The sequence below is a fragment of the Osmerus mordax genome, chromosome 15 (assembly GCF_038355195.1).
Source record: "Osmerus mordax isolate fOsmMor3 chromosome 15, fOsmMor3.pri, whole genome shotgun sequence".
Taxonomy (NCBI): Eukaryota; Metazoa; Chordata; class Actinopteri; order Osmeriformes; family Osmeridae; genus Osmerus; species Osmerus mordax.
Window position 1 is genome coordinate 1,436,319 of NC_090064.1, and position 12,066 is coordinate 1,448,384.

The following is a 12,066-nucleotide window of genomic DNA, read 5'->3' on the forward strand; positions in this document are numbered from 1 at the left end:
AGGCGGCCACAGCCTGATAATTAAATTGTTTGTATATGTGTTCGCTGGGCTTTGTGTGTGCACGCTAGACTGCATGTTCCAATTTATTTGACATTGTGGCTGGCTAGGGGTGCGTGTTACAATGTAGCGTTATTACAATCAGTGGTGATTTCTTTAAGACTGCAAGGGAAGCTCAGCGTCCCCTAAAATTTAAAGGGGTGATTGACTGGGTTTTTGGGGTATTTCACACTGTTCCTTAAGGTCTCCGAATAGGGTATGTAACATTGGTTGGGTTGAAAATGGCCCGGGTGCTGTTCTATGCCCCCTGATAGATCCTCTGAAATGTTCCCGGGAAAAACACTAGCTTTTCTCCTTTTATGGTATGCTCATTAATATTTAGATGAGCTGCGCGCTGATTGGTTGGTTTTCAACGAGTGAAGCTGGGGAGCAAAAACACAACACGGCCAACAGCACTCACTGAAACACCGAAGGTGGAGACTTGAAATAAAAACGCGCAAATAAATCTATTGTGTCTACACAACACTGTTTTCAACAGATTGACTAGATATCATTTGAAATTATAACGTTAGTTGTTTCCACTTCTGTTGTCGAAGCAAACTGGATTGACTTAGGTGGGTAGAACGTTACAGCTTATAGCAACCAAACTACTGTATATCGTGATTCAACTCAGCTTCAGTTAGCTAGCTCTAGACATCTTGCTGAAAACTAACCTGACAAAGATCTGGACAAACATTGTGAATTTTAGATTTACATAACAACACTGGTTATTTATTTGAATGAAACAGTCAGGAACATTGTTACGTTCCCCAATCCTATGTTGTTGGCGTTGTCTGTGTTTCCCTTGTAGGATCCAGAGGAGCCAGAGTAGGAGCTCTGGCTCCTCCCCCCCTCATTGATTGCATCTGGATTCAATCTCCACCCCTGCATATAAGCTCCGTGTCCCTGCCAAGTGACAGAGGGGAGAGCGGTCTGTGGTCTGTGGTTGTGTTGTTCTGTGTTAGTCTGTTGTTGTGTTGCTCTCGGTGAGAACTGTGTTACTGTGCTACGCGTTTTGCTTTTGTGCCAACCATATTTTCAGTTATCAGTCTGTGTGACAGACATAACCTGTATTCTTTTCTGTTCCCAGGGGGAAGGGAAGGCACCTTGGGAGTGCTTAGGCAAGAGGCCCATGGGCATACATTACCCGTAGCTGAAACCTTGTCTATGCACACTAGGTAAGATCTGGGCGGACCACCCCCCTGTATTTTTGTTTAGTGCGCCGACTGGCGCGTGAGATAGGGGTGTGATTTCATTTACTTCCTTTGCTTTGGTTCCGTCCAGCCCTTTCCCCCATAGTACCGTGTTTTGGCAAATAAATAGCCCCGTGAACGGTACCACAGTCTTTGTGTCCTTTCCTCACACCTACGACCCCACACCCGTTCTCTGACTCCACTAGGGGGGGCTTACTAGCAGCGGGGCGTTGCGTTCCCTCCTCCAAGAGGCGTACGTAACAAACATGAAACAACGTTAGCCCCATTGCCAATAAACTAGGCTAAATCATCACAGATTCTACCTATGCTCTTGCGTTAGCAAGCTAAACAAGTTTACATGCCTACAGTCTAGGTTTTTTCGCTATCTAGCTGTTCTTGCATTCCTTGCAAATCAGCGTTAATAAAAAGCAGATGAGCTAGAGTCTAGCTAACATTGACTAAACGGGCATGGCTGATGTTTGTCTATACCGTAGCGTAGAAGATCCCTGTGCAGTTCGACCCTCGACACATTTGCGCGAATCATTTCACCAAGGACGGTTTTGAAAAGCTGGACAACTAAAGCAGGATTTGCTATTAAGCTGTTGCCGAAAAGAGGTGCGTTCCGACCTTACGTTCATCACAACCGCAAGCTGTAGTATGATTTTGTCGGTAACAGTTATTAGCAATGCTAACGTATCCTGTATCTAGCACCTGCCTTTCTCCAGTTCTTTAAAATAGATAATCTAGACAGGCGTTAGCAATAGGCCAGACTGCTATTTGTTTTCTGGCAATTTTTTCGGAAGCTTCCCTTCTAAAGCCGACTACAGCTAGTCTAACTAGAGTCATTTGCTGAGTAAAGTATGTTTATGTGTTTAGAAACGTATTTAGTATTCTACTGTACCTATGCTAGATACAGGAGACGTTACCGACAAAATCATACTGTAGCCTCTTACTCTTGCTCTTGACGAAGGCGGTCGCATTTTTCTATCCTCCCCTCCCTGACCTTCCCTGCTTGGCTGTGTCTGTGTCTTGTCTTGTCTCAAGATACTCTCTCATCATCACTCTCCGAAACTAGAAGCATGGAATTAATTAGCTGGTCTCTCAATGCTATTGACACCATCTTCTCGAAGAGAAGCTCGGGTGCGGTGGAACCCAACTGTCCGGACGGGACGTTCGCAGCTGGCTACACGATGGACGCGTGAGAGAATTGGCGTGTCGTGTGTCTAGCGGCGCTTTCCGTGGAGGACGTTGAAGACATCTTCATATTCGGAACCATGATTACAGGCTTTCTGCTGTTTGGAATAGGCGCTGGCTTTGTATATCGTAAAATCAAGGAAACGGCTGCAGCCGTCAAAAGCCCCGTTAGGCTGCCCGATATGATTGAAGCGGTGGGCAGAGTTGCTGGAGCTCAGTCTGTGAACTTACAACGCAGCATTGATTACAACAGGGATAAGTTTGCGGCTCTGCAGAGGAAGATGGAGGACTTGGAGACCTTCCTGAAGGGTGGACGCGAAAATTGAGTTGCGGCTACTCGTCAAAACAACTACCCCAATCTTATCCTCTTTCGGCCCCGTAACCAGCACAAGCCCTGGCCAAGGTCGTTGCTGGAAAACAACTCCCCTGGAGAGCGCTGAAGCGAGACTATCTTGCTCCTCCCTTCCCCCCCCCCCACCGACATCTGTGGTTTGGTCTCTTCCCGGGTCATGACCAAGGATGTCTCCTGGCCAACACAATCTGCATAGGGAGAATCGGACTGATTGTGGCCTAGGTCGAGGGCGCCAACCCAGACTTACTCACACATTAACTTTCACCTACTACAGATATCACCACCCCCCCACCCCCATCCAACGCCTTCGCCTGCTTGTTTCCCCAGGGTGGCTGGCGGTTCTGGGTCCAGCGCCTACCATGGCTGCAGGTCCAGATGCTGCTTGTCTACCCCCCCCCCCCCCCCCCCCCCCCCCCACTCGTTGCAAGTATCGTGTTTTTGTAAATGTTGTTGTGCTTATGTGCTGAGGTTTTTGTCTGTTCCCACACTGTACTCCTCTAGGAGCATTGTCTGGGTGTTGCCTTTTTCTCTCCTCCTCTCTCCTCATGTTATGCTGTAACTTTCTAGTGGCGCCGAAATTGGCTGCCTAGATAGGCTCTCCTACCGAAGTAAATTCCTTGTCTGTGCAAACTTTCATGGCGAATAAAAACCCATTCTGATTCTGATTCTGATTACAGCTTGCGGTTGCGATGAGCGTACGGTCGGAACAGCACATCGTTTCAGGTTCAGCTTCATAGCAAATCCTGCTTGAAATTGTCTAAGGTTGTCAAAACTGCCTTGGGTGAAATGTTCAGAACAAATGAATAATTGAGTGTCGAACTTCGCCGGGATCTTCTCATAGACAAACAGCAGCCATGCCTGTCGAATGTTTGGCTCCTTGGGAAGACTATGTGTTAGCCTTCCCTGTACAGCCTGGAACACAGCATTTACGACCGTGGTCCATTTTCAATATCCTTGTTATACTTCAAAACGTTATCCTTTGTAATTGCTTAGAAGTAGCCTACACAGAGCAGCGCGCAGCTAAACTAGCATCGGAGATCTACTCTACCTCGGACTGGGCAAGAACACCAGGGCCAGAAACGTATATTTTCAGTCTCAAAAATCTTGGGGAAAAATTTGTTTTATTCTTGAACATGTATTCATATGGAGGACACATTGAACTGTTAGAACTGCCTATTGTGCCATCTCAGCATGGCTTTATATACAGTCAAAATGTAAAATCATGCAATGCAGGCCTGAAACAAGGAATAATTGCATCCATTTTAAGGCCATGTCGACAGGGCTGTGACAGGGCCTGACGTGACAGGGCGTGACAGGGTCAGCCATTTTAGCTGCCATTTTTCTGTCTGCTAATATGCTAGCATCAAAACAGTTTTGCTTGTTCACAGGACTTTTAATAACCTTCTGAAAAGTGTTTTTACTATTTATCAATACCATTCTTTCTCAGAGAAATTACTATGACAGGTCCTGACCCTTAAGCTTGTCCCCTTTAACCCTTGTGTTATCTTCGGGTCATTCTGACCCATCAGTCATTGTGACCCACCGTCGTATTGCGACAGATTTACCGCATACAAAGACAAAGTGAAGCATTTTCTTTTAACAGCTAGGCTGTCTCAGACCCCCCACATTGCAAAGGTTAAAATAAAATTATTTTAATTTGTTTTTGTATTGGGTAAAATTGGGTAAACACAACGATGGTTCGTTATGAACCTTTGGGTCATGTGACCCGAAGGCAGCACGAGGGTTAAATTGAGCAACAGAAAAAAGTAAAAGTAGTCAGAGAATTCAATGAAAGGACTTACCCTTGATCAATGACACCTTCACCATGATCAGATGATGTCACTCCCTGTAAATAGTTTTCTTAAAGGCATACTGCATATTATTTATGCTGTGTTTCATATAGCTGTGACAGGGCAGGACGAAAACTTGGACAGTTATAAAATACTATTTATTGTAAAACATTATGCATACTTTTATATTTTAATGTACTTATCTGAATGAGCACATATTGAAGTTTGTATTAAGCTATTTGTTAAAAAAAAAAAAAATTGACGTAGGACAAATCATTTTCCAGGATATGAAAGCTAAAAAAAAATTGCATCTGAGAACCTAATAACTGGTATATTCAAATACAGAAGAACTCAAATAAAGTGGTCATCTAATCAGTTTTAGACATTATTGGATTGTTCTCATGTTATGTGTTGAAACAATCCTGGACAGGAGATATACGTTTCTGGTAGAATGGCCCATCAGTGAGTGGGCTGGTCTGGATGTACATTTTGGGGCGTGACAAAGATACAGACCAGAGCCAAAAAAGGCGGTCCCCGGACTGACGTCAGTCCGGTGGCTTTGTTGAAAAGCTAGCGTTTTACAGCCCAATTTTTTCATTTGGAGATTTGCATAGGAAAGAGGTGTCAATGGACTTTGAGATTCACTGTATGTTCATTTTACCCACCGAACTGTTGTTATTCAACTATGACAAGGTAAAATCGGTTTTGTAATCAATCACCCCTTTAAAAAAGGTTAATGGTCAAATATTGACTGTTGAGTTAACATTTTAAATGCGTTAGAACACGTTCATATCGAAGACGAGTTCTTTCAGAATCAGCTACATATATTAACAGGTCGACCGACTGATTTACATTTACATTTATTCATTTAGCAGACGCTTTTATCCAAAGCGACTTCCAAGAGAGAGCTTTACAAAGTGCATAGGTCACTGATCATAACAACAAGATAGCCAAAAAACATCGCGAGTAGCCAAAACATGAAGCACACATTGTGAACAACCAAAGTAAGTGCCAAAGGGAAGAACCATAAGAGCATGTAGTTAAACAAGTTACAATCAAACATGAACCGCTATAAGTGCAAGTGTACCTGTGGAAAAAAGCAAGCAACAGTAATAAAACCAATATATCACAGCGAGAACAAAAATGTAAAACAGTTACCACTAACCACAAGAGCAACAAGTCTCTAAGCAAGAGTCATTGTGATCCTTGAGGAAACTAACATCGGGTCAAGCGAACCATTCCTAAGTACCGTTGTACTCCCGGAACAAGTGCGTCTTGAGCCTTTTCTTGAAGGTGGAGAGACAGTCAGTATCTCTGATGGAGGTGGGGAGTTGATTCCACCACTGGGGGGCCAGACAGGAGAAGAGCTTGTGTTGGGACCGGGCGGTCTTGAGCGGTGGGACCACCAGGCGGTTGTCTGAAGAAGACCGTAGGTGACGGGTGGGGGTGTAAGGCTGCAGGAGAGACTTGATGTAGACGGGTGCAGTCCCGTTCACTGCTCGGAAGGTCAATACCAGGGTCTTGAATCTGATACGGGCCATTGAAGGAGTCAGGTGGCTGAGCGGTGAGGGAATCGGGCTGGTAATCCGAAGGTTGCCAGTTCGATTCCCGGTCATGCAAACTGATGTTGTGTCCTTGGGCAAGGCACTTCACCCTACTTGCCTCGGGGGAATGTCCCTGTACTTACTGTAAGTCGCTCTGGATAAGAGCGTCTGCTAAATGACTAAATGTGAAATGTGAATGTGAAAGACCAGCAGCCGCCACTGATTACAATGTATCACATACTGATATTTTTTGTCTGTCATAATTTAATTACCAATCCCTCTCTCTCTAATATATATTGATAAAAATCATAGTAATAATAATATATATTTATAAATATTTTGCGTGGGGGGGGCCTCGGGGAGGCTTCTGCCCTGGGCCACAAATGACCTTAACCTGGCCCTGGAGATGGATAAATAGCCTAAACACGTTTGCTACATCCTCACTACGGCGCATTTTTCATTGACCTGTCTGCACATGCTAATGTGCAAGTGTTTTGAAACATCTGCACTCGGATTGGTCTTGTGGGAGAAATGTAATTTAATGTGCTTATGATTATCACAATCAGTAGATCAGCTTTTGCCTTATCATCTATTCATTAACATCCATTCATATAAATTTGTTCCTACTATAACCTACTGTGCTCTGATGGTCTATGATGTAGCATCTGCCTGCCTATAATAATAAACACTTATTGGCTGTATGTTATTTTTGTATTTCTTTATTCTCAATAAACACTCTTACCTTCATGCCTCAGAGAGACTTGACTAGTACTGCAGGGTTATTTTAATGTCAAGGTGTTTGTTAAACTTTATCTCCAATCTGCACACACACAAAAAAAACATTTTAAAGACGGAAAATTACATCTGCGCGTTGAGTCAAACTCAATGCATTCTCCTTCAACCCCACACACGGTCACCCAGACTCACCCTGAAGACTGCATTATAAGTACATTATTGAGAGTAAGCCCTCCCTGTGAGTGAGTTTATGGATCAGACAGTAGACTAAGAAGGAATCCTGCAGGTAAGACAGCAGACTCCCACTCCCAGACAGGCCACTGCTACATCGGCCTCTTCCATGGGACATGCTGTGTGATACTGCATCTCTGTGGATAAATGGGGAATTACAGTTAGATGAATAGTCCTGGTGTACTGTGGTGCAGCAGGAGGAAGATCACAGCAAGGAGGGGGTATTGATCCAGATGACACAAGCACTCTTTCCATCCATCTGTCTGTTTGTCTCCCCTGAGGTCTAGCACCAGACCCTACAGTCAGAACAGTCACAGACGGCAGTACACAGCGAACAACACACAGAGAAAGAGACTTTAACAACAGTTGTTTTGTCACTATTTGTTTGTGAAGGTTTCTGCTCAGAAACGGTTAAGAGCTGGGTGTGAGTAATCCCGAAGATCTGACAGGTAATGTGGCTCAACGGTAGTGTGTGATTTGGACTTTTGCTGTAGCTACGTTACCACCTGTGTGGTTGTTTGTGTTGCACGTGTCTCCCAGCCAGCGCTGTGCTGGGGAGAGGACCATGGCCTCGTTCTTCCATAGTGAGGAGATGTGTCTGGTTCAGCTGTTATTTCAAACAGAGTCAGCGCATCACTGCATCAGCCAGTTGGGCCACCTGGGACTGGTGCAGTTCAGAGACGTGAGTAACAACACAAGGCCATGGTTTCTGACTTTTACAAAATGTTCAATGTAAGTGACTGACTATTTATTTCTTAATTTGTAGATAATGATTCATACCGAAATCAACCTTCTGAAATATAGATGACAAACCGCTGGGTTGTTTATGGGTCTGAGATCCATTAAAAAGCCATCTCTCTCTCAGATGCAGCTGTGTGTGTCTTCAGTTCAACCCAGGAACAGTGGCCTTCCAGCGCAGGTTTGCGAAGGAAGTCAAGAAATGTGAAGAGATGGAGAGAATTCTCAGTACGTCTGCTGGAGTTCAAAAAGTGGCCATTCTTCCTCATTCCACCCATCCTAAAACAGGAGGCTGAATGAGAGTAGGAACAAATTCTGTTTATTTTTTCTCAGGGTTTCTGGAGGAGATAAGGAGGTCTAAGATCCCCGTCCCTCCTGACCTCAGCGTAAAGGGAATTCCCTGTCCCCGGGATGTTCTGGAACTGGAGGTGACAGACTAGGCAACAACATATTGGATTTTACTGTACCGCAAGGAGTGATGCAAACATTGTCTGGGTGTGTCTGCAGTCTACCTTTGAGAAGTTAGAGAGTCAGCTGTAGGAGATCAACTCCAACAGAGACACGCTGAAGCAAAACTTCACTCAGCTTCTGGAGATGAACTACCTTCTGCAGATGACTTCTTTGAGGAGGTAGAGAACCACCTAGTCTGGTATAGATATAGTTGATTTAGAACTCCTGTAGCCTCTAGATGAAGGATGCAGTAGGTTACTGCAGGTTTGACCCAAACCTTAAGCTAAAACACTCTGTGGCCACCATTCTATGTTGATGATGTCACTATAACGCGCCACCAGGCGGATTCCCAGCTGAAATGGAGTCCTCTGAGATGATGTCAGAGGACTCCATCACCTCCAGAATGACTGTGCGCCGCTGCAGCAGCACCAGCACCAGCGGACCACTCAAACTGGGGTGACCTCAGCACGACCTCACTCCCAACAGCCCCCTATGTCCGCTCACCTCACTCTACGACCTCCCACCTCAATCCTAACCCTGCATCACCTATCATCTCTTTCATAACCATTCATGACCTCTCACCTCCTAACCCTGCATGACCTCTCACCTCCTAACCCTGCATGATGCCTCACCTCCTAACCCTGTATGACCTCTCACCTCCTAACCCTGCATGACCTCTCACCTCCTAACCCTGTATGACCTCTCACCCCCTAACCCTGCATGATCTCTCACCTCCTTACCCTGCATGATCTCTCACTCATAAATGCATAAGTTCCTGTTTGTAGCCCTAAACGTCTCCTCTCTGTTCCACACTGTCTTTATAGCTCTCCTGTATTGCCAGGTTTGTTGCAGGGGTGATAAAGCAGAAGCGATTTGTCGCCTTTGAGAAGGTCCTCTGGAGGCTGTTCCATGGGAACTTCATCCTCCGACATGCTGAGATCAAACCCAGCCAGCACACCCCAACTGTGAGCACCTGTAACATCCCTGTAATTTCCATGGATTCACATCCCTGTAATCCCCATATACAGTACATTCCCAGACCAGCAGTGTGCCTGAACACATTGTTTAACATAGAAGCATGGGGCGAGGTGTAGAGCTTTAACCCTGTGTGTTGTCTGTGACTAAAGGAGGAGCTGGACAAGAAGGACGTGTTTGTGGTGTTCGTCCAGGGAGACCAGGTTAAAGGCAAGACTAGAAAGATCTGTGAGGGGTGAGAGAGAACACTAGCTTGGCATCGCCAGACGAATCTGTAAATTAGTATTAGTCTGGCACCACTCAGTTAATTTTCAATTTCCAAGCGGCGTTATCAATGGGCACAGACAAAAATGCCTCAGGACACAATTTGAATTCATTGGAGAATTGGATACATACAACCAATCCAAGCAATGTTGTTTTTGAAAACGCCTCAACAGCGCTCCTCTGTACAGTCATAATTTTACGTAAACACGCTCATATCATATCAGATATAGAAACTGTTGTAATTGGCCCGGGCCCTTTTCATGCTGGAGGGAAATCAGTTTGAATGGGAGGGTGGCCAGACCCATCCGCCAGAGCAGATACAGTGAGGGGAAAAATAATTTGATCCCCTGCTGATTTTGTACGTTTGCCCACTGACAAAGAAATGATCAGTCTATAATTTTAATGGTAGGTTTATTTGAACAATGAGAGACAGAATAACAACAACAAAATCCAGAAAAATGCATGTAACATTTTTTATAAATTGATTTGCATTTGTGAAATAAGTATTTGAACCCCTCTCAATCAGAAAGATTTCTGGCTCCCAGTTGTCTTTTATACAGGTAACAAACTGAGATTAGGAGCACTCCCTTTAAGAGTGTGCTCCTAATGTCAACTCGTTACCTGTATAAAAGACTTCTGTCCACAGAAGCAATCAATCAATCAGATTCCAAACTCTCCACCATGGCCGAGACCAAAGGTTGTCCAAGGATGTCAGGGACAAGATTGTAGACCTACAACACAAAATCGAGCTATTTGGCATCAACTCAACTCGCCGTGTTTGAGGGGGAGGAATGCTGTCTATGACCCCAAGAACACCATCCCCACCGTCAAACACGGAAGTGGAAACATTATGCTTTGGGGATGTTTTTCTGCTATGGGGACGGGACAACTTCATCACATCAAAGGGACGATGGATGGGGCCATGTACTGTCAAATCTTGGGTGAGAACCTCCTTCCCTCAGCCAGGGCATTGAAAATGGGTCGTGGATGGGTATTCCAGCATGACAATGACCCAAACAGTCTACGAACAGCAGTACAAACAATAACGACAATTTTTTTTACTGTCAGTGAATAGCATCGAGTGAAAGTCAAAATTTTCTTAATATCTAGTGACATTGATCATGTCGTTAGTTAAGATTAGTACCGGTAAATTTATCTAGATCTAGAAATACTAGGCATCATGCCAACTATGGGCTAATTTGCCAGTCCCATCTGTGAAATCTCCCCCCCCCCCCAAGATAATCCCTAATTAAATCTTTCCCCCGATGTTGTAAACACATTTCCAATTGGATATCCCACGTTTTGATGGTAGCCTAGTGTTTACCTCTTCCTCCGGTGAAAATGTTGTTGCAAACGTAGCCGCCGCGTGTCTGTGTCGCTGTGTTTGGCAGGTGCTTGTGCTAACACGGACAAATTGTACCCAGTGTCTGTGTCCTGTTTGGGTGGAGTTTTTACACCCAGCACAAACATAGTAGTTCACCATTCTCAATCAACCGGCCGACCAACCAACCCTCTCTCCCGCTCACCCCTTCTTGCCCGCCCGCTCGCCCCCTCTTGCCCGCCCGCTCGCCTCCTCTTAACTCCTCTCGCCCCCTCACGCCCCATCTCGCACCCTCTCTCGCTCGCGCCCACTGACGCCCTAACGCGCCCTCTCTCACTCGCGCTCACTCTCTCAAGATAGCCATATATGGCTGAGCGGTTAGGGAATTGGGCTATTAACCTTTTAGGGATGCACAGATACAATTTTTTAAGGACCGAGTATGAGTACCGATATATTTTTTTTCTAGTACTTGCCGATACCGATACCTGTACATTTATGAATATATATACTGTATTTTTTATTTATTTTTATGTTGGTGATGTGGCCGTTTTCCAAACACAACACAGTGAGACTAATAAATGTAGGACAGCTTCTTTATTATTACTCCAAAAAATTTTTCTCAAAGTATTATTTTTATGTGCTTATCACAAACCGATAGCACAAATGTCAGAATTACCATTAAGAAAGGCTGGTGGTGGGATCAGCCAATAGGAGACCGACGACGCTTGTCAACAGACTTTTATCAGCTAGAGTTATTAGAAATGACGGTTGGTCTTCTGCAGTAGGCTAATAACCCACTAAGTTCTTTTTATGCTCGCAATCTTTAATTTAATGAAATGGTGCGTTCGTGATAAAAGTAAGTTGTTTGGTTGTTGTTCTTAGTCCTCTGATTGTTTAAAGATCTTGTAAAGTAAATTCCATGTTTTGCTTCTTACATTATATACGTGTGAAATGAGTTCCTGAAAGCATGTGCAAAGCGCAAAAACTTTGTCGCACTGAAATGTGGAGTTAGACCAAAGAACAGTTTCGTTTTTTTTTTTATGGGCGGAGCCAAAAAATGCCCTATCTACGTCATTTCGCCCCATCTACGTCAGATCACTGAATGGCTCCTCCTGCTGTACTGTTATTGTAGCTTACATCAGCTAGATAGCTAGCTTCAGGATGTCTCCCACCACCCGCAACTGCATCTTCCCTGGATGCAAGAACTCCAGCTGCACAGCAACGCCATTTAAGTTCCCTGTTG

General features: G+C 44.7%; 1 pseudogene; it reads left to right on the top strand.

Annotated features, from left to right (window-relative positions):
* Window positions 1-12,066, top strand: part of LOC136957947 (V-type proton ATPase 116 kDa subunit a 1-like) — a 73,234-nt pseudogene that overhangs the window by 18,915 nt on the left and 42,253 nt on the right.